This window comes from Schistocerca americana, chromosome 7 (assembly GCF_021461395.2).
Source record: "Schistocerca americana isolate TAMUIC-IGC-003095 chromosome 7, iqSchAmer2.1, whole genome shotgun sequence".
Taxonomy (NCBI): domain Eukaryota; kingdom Metazoa; phylum Arthropoda; class Insecta; order Orthoptera; family Acrididae; genus Schistocerca; species Schistocerca americana.
This window is the reverse complement of record NC_060125.1, coordinates 545228496-545235884: the sequence shown is the minus strand read 5'-3', so window position 1 is coordinate 545235884 and position 7389 is coordinate 545228496.

The window sequence follows — 7389 nt, the reverse complement described above, 5'->3', positions numbered from 1 at the left end:
GATAAATTGGACACCCTGTATAAGTAATTATATTACATGTCGAAGTTAATATGTTGTTTTACTTGAAACCTTACGAGATGCACACATATTCTATCATTTTAAGATTTTTCGGTATTATTGAGAAAAGTCACTATATACATACATAAATATAAATTTACGAATATAATTTATTTTACGCTTTCACGCGCACAATCGTGATTCGTTATATTTAGTCTTGTTCATTATGTACCCTGCACAGAAATTAAACCACAACCTGTAATATTTCATATGCTGTAATGGAACATATTGTTAAAATAAATAAATAAGCTATGTCACATCAGACAAATATAAAGCACACTCTCAGAACAGCGTACACAGTTGATGAAGACAGTTACTTGAACCAGTACTTCACAGTACAATTAAAGTTCAGGAAACTATTTAGACATTAATATTATTTAATTGCTCATGCAGTACCATTCAAAATATACGCTCTTCAACGACTTTTTCAAACAAATTATAATAAAAATCTTTTCCTCTATGCTACACAGAACAACATGAACAAGTAACTTCAATATCTTCTAATTCCGTTTTGAAGTGTAGTTTGCATAAACCAGTAACACCTATGGACATGCAGAAGGACATTGGGTAATTGTTTGAAAATTGGGTGAGGTTGACATTCCTACAGTGCGAGCATTCGTTCACGGTGGCTGTGACACAACTGGCTGGTGTGTGCAGCAATGAAGTGCTAAGGAGCTACTCCATGGTTTGCCTCTAGTCTACATAACATTAGGGTATCGTTTAAGAAAGCGACAATTCTCAATTACGAGGGTAGACAGAACTCGCAAAAACGGTCGCTCTTGCAGTTTGTTACATGCACTGGGTTGGTCGTGCGCCAGGGAAGTTCCAACGGTAGTTAACACGCTCGCGTGGAAATTGAAAGGCAAGATATTTTGTAACCGCGAAAAGATGATCTCTTCTTACTCTCAAACACGAAGTCCTTGCCTTAATCTAAAAGTGAATCAGCCGTCATCCTTATAATAAGAGGCCTCTTAAATATTGTACGTCTGCTATAATAGTATTTTACATATCTTACAACAATATTTTTTCCGACCCGTCGATGATGAGGTCATTTAAGACGGAGCAGAAGAAGAAATGGGGAAGAACTGGAACGCACTGCAAATCGGCCGTGCACTTTCAAAGGAAGTTAACTAGTTAGTTTCATGTCCAATGGATCATGTGCACGATAAGTCGTAATGATGTGGAACGAGTCGTTTTACAGTCAGGTCGCAAATTAATTTATAAATATGATACCTGCTGAACCTTTATAAGTTTTACTGTTATTAGTAAAGGTAGAGATGTGAAGTAGTAAATTCTACCCATCAGCTTTCTAACATCACAACAACAGAAATTCCTCTGCTCAGTTGAAGTAGTTGTCAAGGACAAACTTCTTCAGTTTGTTTTCAAATTTTGCTTTGCTGTCTGCCAGACATTTTACGTCACTCGATAGGTTAACAAAAATTTTAGTTGCGGCATTGTGTGCCCCTTTTGTGGTAAAGACAAACCTAATGCTGAGTAATGAATGAACTTTTTGTAGTATTGTAACTGTGTACATCATTCTTCCTTCTGAACTGCAGTGGATTATTTATAAGGAATTTTATGGAATATATATACTGTGAAGCTGTAGTGAGAAGAACCAACTCTGTAAAGAGATATCTACAAGATGATAGCGAGTGAGCAATACATGTTACCCCTAAAGCGCGTTTTTGAACACTGGAGACTTTCTTTCTTAAGAAAGAATGTGATTCCATATGACGTTATTGAATGAAAATATTAAAAATATCAATTTGTCTCTTTTCAAGATCTGAAATGATTCTAAGCGAAATTATAGCTGAACTAAGTTGGTTTAGGAGTTTCAAAATGTACTTTTCACACTTCAGATTCTAATCAGTATGAATACCTAAGAATTTTGCACTTTCCAACCTATTTAATATTTTCTAGGCATTTGTTACACTTATAATTGGTGTAGTACCCTTAGATGTGCAGAACTGAATATGCTGTGTCTTTTTAAAACTGAGGGTGAGAACCTTGTTTACCATTTATTTTGTTTCTGTATGTCCTCTTGGACTGATTACAATACTAGTGTCATCTGCAAAACGAATTAAGTCTACTTGTTGTATATTAGACGGCATATCTTAGCCTTAAGCAATTTATATAATGCACTGAAGACCTAAATCTGAATGGCTGGAAAAGAGTTTGACCCGTCGTCTTCCTGAAAGGGATTCCAGCCCTTTAACACTTCGTCGTCTCACTCGGTATACGTCATTGGCATGGAGTTGAATCCTAAAGTACAGAAAGGTCGTTTATCACACAATGAAGGCAAGATTGGTGATGCAACAGTAAGAACCTTGTCTTCTGGTCTGGAAGAACTACAGTGATTCCAGATCTGATCACTGCGACGTTCTCTGCAAATCAGTATTTCACACAGTTCCTTCTCAAAGTCTTCCCTGAACAGAGGCAGCCACCTATAATTTGTCATTCGTCCACCAGTTACTAGAAAATTAATCAGTGGCGGTATTCAAAGAAATTTGCGGTAATGAAGCAAAACAAGATGACGAACGGCTCGAAAGCACGTTGCTCCACATTCTAAACACGGTACAGCAGGGACACTGCGAGGCATGAGCTCCGCAGGTCGTCGACATTTTTCCGGGGAGGACAACATGTCTATGCCCAGGCCAGGCAATTCCCGTAAATTAGGCCCCAGTGGTTTGTGGGCACGTGCCTGACTCCCGAATGCGTCTCAGATGTGTCCCATCGGGTTGAGGACGGACAAGACCTCAAAGTGCGTTCACTATGAAGATCCTCAGTTAGTTTCATACTTCATTGATCATTCTGCACCATAAATCGTAATAATGTGGAACGCGTCACTCTAAATTCACATCGCAAACCACTGTAGCGCGATTCTTGCCTTGCAGACCCAAGGGACTGATGACCCTGTAGTTTAGTCCCTTCACTCTCCAAATGAACCAAACTTGCGACACAGACAGTTGTCTTGCTGGGAGATGCGATCACAGTGGTGGAACACATCAAGCATGAAGGGATGCAGGCTGTCCGCAATAATTTTCACGCTGTCCACAACTATCGTGGAGTCGTCGACTACCAGCACAGGGCCAATGGAAGCTCGAGTGAATGTGTCCCCCAATACAGTCTAGGCATTCTGTGACGGCCTAATGCTGAATTTGCAAAACCAATTAAGTTGCACTGTTCCATGAAACTCGATCCAAGATGGCGAAAATGACAAACATGAGCGAGAAGTTCCATTAGTAAGGAATATCTTGGCTGTTGTTTCTGTGGAAACGTTCGTAATTGGCGCAGCATATGTCCAACTGATGTACAAGGCAGTTGTAAATACGCTGCTGGAACTAGTGGGTCCGCTAAGTCAATGCATACGTGGGAAAAAAATGTGGTTTCAGAGAAATTAAGTTTTCTTGAAATGATTTTATTATACCGTTACTAGTTTCGGGCCTGAGCCCATCATCAGACGTTAGCGATGACTTCTTGCAAGTTTTGCATTTGTGTCTTAAAATTTAAAAAAAATTACATTGTATGTTACAAAAGATTTTTCATTTTACAATTGTTTCCTAACGTTTTTGTGATTAAATAGTGTTACACGTCTATATTCTCTATTCATTGTACTTACTTTTTGGAACGCCCTCCTTCACATATTACAAGCCAGAGGTTGTCCGCCCCCGGTAGCTGAGTGGCCGCGGGCACGGTAGCTCAGCGTGTTCGGTCAGAGGTTTAGCTACCCTCTGTAATAAAAAACTGAGTGAACGGATCAACGAACAATCTGACCGATCGCCATCGGACGTCCGCCACGAACAAATTCAACGAACTATATAGAACAAAATGAGATCAAGGAAAAAAGTGGTCAGCGCAACAGAATGTCAATCCTAAGGGCCCGGGTTCAATTTCCGGCTGGGTCGGACTGGATGTTGTGTTGCCCTGATCATCATTTCATCCCCACCGACGCGCAATTCGCCGAAGTGGCGTCAAATGAAAAGACTTGCACCCGGCGAACGGTCTACCCGACGGGAGGCCCTAATCACACATTTTTTAGCCAGAGGTTTGGTTTTCTTTTATACTTCATACTGTCTCATGAAATCAGATAAGTACAAGAAGTTGAATACATTTGTTTACATTGGCATTGGCTCAGGCCCGAAACTAGTTATGGTATAATACAATCAGCCCAAGAAAACTTGTCGCTGCTTGCAGTATTTCCTACAGCGTAATTTACGAAAACAGCTGCGATGTTCTCCAACCAAAATTGATAAAATAAAATGATGTATGGTCAGTAAAGACAAGACTAAGTAGCCTAATGTCGCTACGGTTGTGTTCGAATGTTAGTACTGGTGAAGAAGGACATGCGCCTGACGACCGTGATTTTGAAAAAGCTGTATGTCGGATGCGGTTATCTGACTCATCCTGTGTATGCTAAAAGAGAAATACAAGCCACCAACCTGATCGATTGCGACAATGCAGGACATGAGTATAGGCCTATGTAAGATGTGACTTCACACTTGTTAATAAACGAGGATATGGCTTCGCATTATACAGTATATCCAGATTTCGTAAGTTTGACAAAACTCTAGTGCAATATTACGTTCTCGGTCCGTCAGTTCTGAAGCCGACTACTGATTGTCGAATTGATCAGTTATGAAAACGTGAAAGTGACTGTTTCTGCAAATAAAATTCTTAACTTCTTGGTGTGGTTAAGAAATAAATTATGTATACATTAGCGATGGAGCAGCAAAGAACACTTCACTCCCTTGAGACTTTGGTAAACAAACCGAAAATTGTTCAGTGATGGTGGAAACATATCAATAGTCGAAATCTCAAGTCGATTGTTTCTGACAGCAAAACTGTTAATACCTTAATGTTATTTTTAGCATCATACTGTCCTAAAAGCTTAAGTTGCAAAAAAAAAGAGTGAAGAATCTTCAAAGAACATTATCTTTTCTTTAAGGCTCTTGTAAAATGATTTAAATTCAAGGCTAAAGAGAAGACTTCCGTGATAACGCAATGAACTTAACCGTAATACAACATTTTATTACATTAGTTTCCTAAAATGATTATTTTATGTAACTGACAGATGTATTAACCTCTCTTTTGACAACACCTTTTGACATTAAGTCTTACTGACTATTGCTTACTAAAAATCTGTCACCAGCCTTTCAACGACCGCCACTATCGTCAATATTTGAAACTTTTAACGAGTATTTAAGTATCACGAATACCTTTAGAGTGCATCAGTTTATTTAATAACATAAGTAGCTTACATACTTTCAGTGTGCAAATAATAGCGTGAAGTTCACGATACACACATCATGAAATACCTTTAATTTTAATCTTGTAGGTTTAACGACGGCAGTTAAGTAGAAACCGGCTATCTGCTCAAATAACTACAAGTCGTCCAGTTTATTTAGACGTGAAGATCACTCCTAAACCGAAAGCGACCTCATTTCATTCAATGAAGTTTCCCAAGTCATTTCCCTGCTTCGTGGACCAAGTGTAGCGATTTTATGTCTCGAAAAAACGCCTTAAAAGGCGACGGCGACATCATTATTCTCGCCCACTCTCAGTATTTTATTCGGAATACTAACTGCTACCGATATTTTGCTCTACGAAAAATGTGGCGCTTTCTATATTGTTCGCCAGGTGAGCGTTCCGCCTATAAATATAAGCGATAAAGATAGGTGACGTTTCAAGTTACACACGAGTACAGTCTAGAGCTGATTCTCAGATCACCTGCACAAATGAGTTCCAAAAATGTATTAAACGTCTGTTACAGTAACATCTACAGCGACCATCTAAACCGTAAACTGAACATTTATGTGAGATCGGACACAAGTGAGTGAGCTACGGCTAAACGTGTGACCAGTGCCAGCACGCTAGCGGAATAAATCCCGCTGGTGCCTTACGACTATGCTAAGTCTGAACATCGTGGGGTGAGTTTCCACACAGTGCAGAGTACTTACGTTCTTCCATTGTCGACAGCGTCGGTGTATCGGTGCTTCCGAAGCGTTATTCTAAGCACAAAGCAGACTACACACTAATTATTTCTCAACAGGAATGTCTCCATCTATTCCGAAGCAAGCATCCGTGAAGGTGAGCACGTCCCACCTGCCTGACTATTGAATCGCAAGCAGTTTTGAGGCGGCGGCTTTCGCCCACAAGCAGTGGCCTCCTTACCTATCCTTGCACTACAGAGCTGCCAGCAGTTTGAAGCCCAGCCAATCTGGAGTTAGCAAACTGTGGAAGCGATGAGGCAGAAGTGGCAATGCAACTGGGGCTCTGTACGAAATGCCGCAACGGTCTGTCAGTTCCACCGCAGCTTCTTACTTACCGCTGTTCAGTCTACGATGCGATATCCACCCTAAATGAAAGCTCAAGGACGCCTATTGATTCTCGAAGACCTACCAACATGATTCAAACAATACTTTTGTTGGGGCAGGATCTAATAACACACTACCACATCCTACAAATTACTACCATAAAAAAGGGACGACATAAAACTGAACTAATACCAGCTCGCACACTGATCAATCATTCTCGCCCCTCTTCATCCGTGAAAGCTGCTGGAAAATAGAGTGTTCCTGCTGTCACGACCTTTCTAGTAATTTGCAGAGTATAAATGTACGCTCCATAAAATTTTCACATCGCATCAACGGCACACTATTAACTAAAATAAGTTCTGCGGTGTTTTAAATATTGCACAAGGTACGACGAATGCGTAGTGACAGATCTCATATTGGCGGGTGACGGAATCTACAATTAACGAAATCTTTGATTTATAGCCGACACAGCCGACGCGAGGAAATGCAGCAACTAATTTGATATTTAAAAACTATTTTTCATGTCTTTTAGTATTCAGCCTTACAATATCACCGGTTTCGATCGCCCTGGGTCAGCTCCACATCAGTGTAGTTGTGTAGGAACCCATCGTGTCTGTAGTTCCGATATGGACACGACATGCTACTTACGCAGCTACATGCATCTGAAGATGATCCAAAAAGATCGAAACTTGTGGTACTGGAAAACGTGCTGAGACTCAAAAACAAACCATAAATAGATTTTTTTATGTATCTGTGAAGCTTATACTCTTAGGCTTCCTGGAACGATAGAGGAGAATCGAGTAACAAAAGCTTCTTGATGTTAGGGGAAAACCCCTGCACGTGGTCCCCTATATCTGCGCGTAATATCTTACGTCAAAATACAAGAAAATTCTATTTATTGACTATTCTATTTGTTAACTAATCAAACGAAAAGCGCGGAATCAGTCGTTGGCTAGGATGACCCCTATTGCTTCGACTGCCTACACTGGAAATTTTTCCTCTACTTGCACCCAACTGT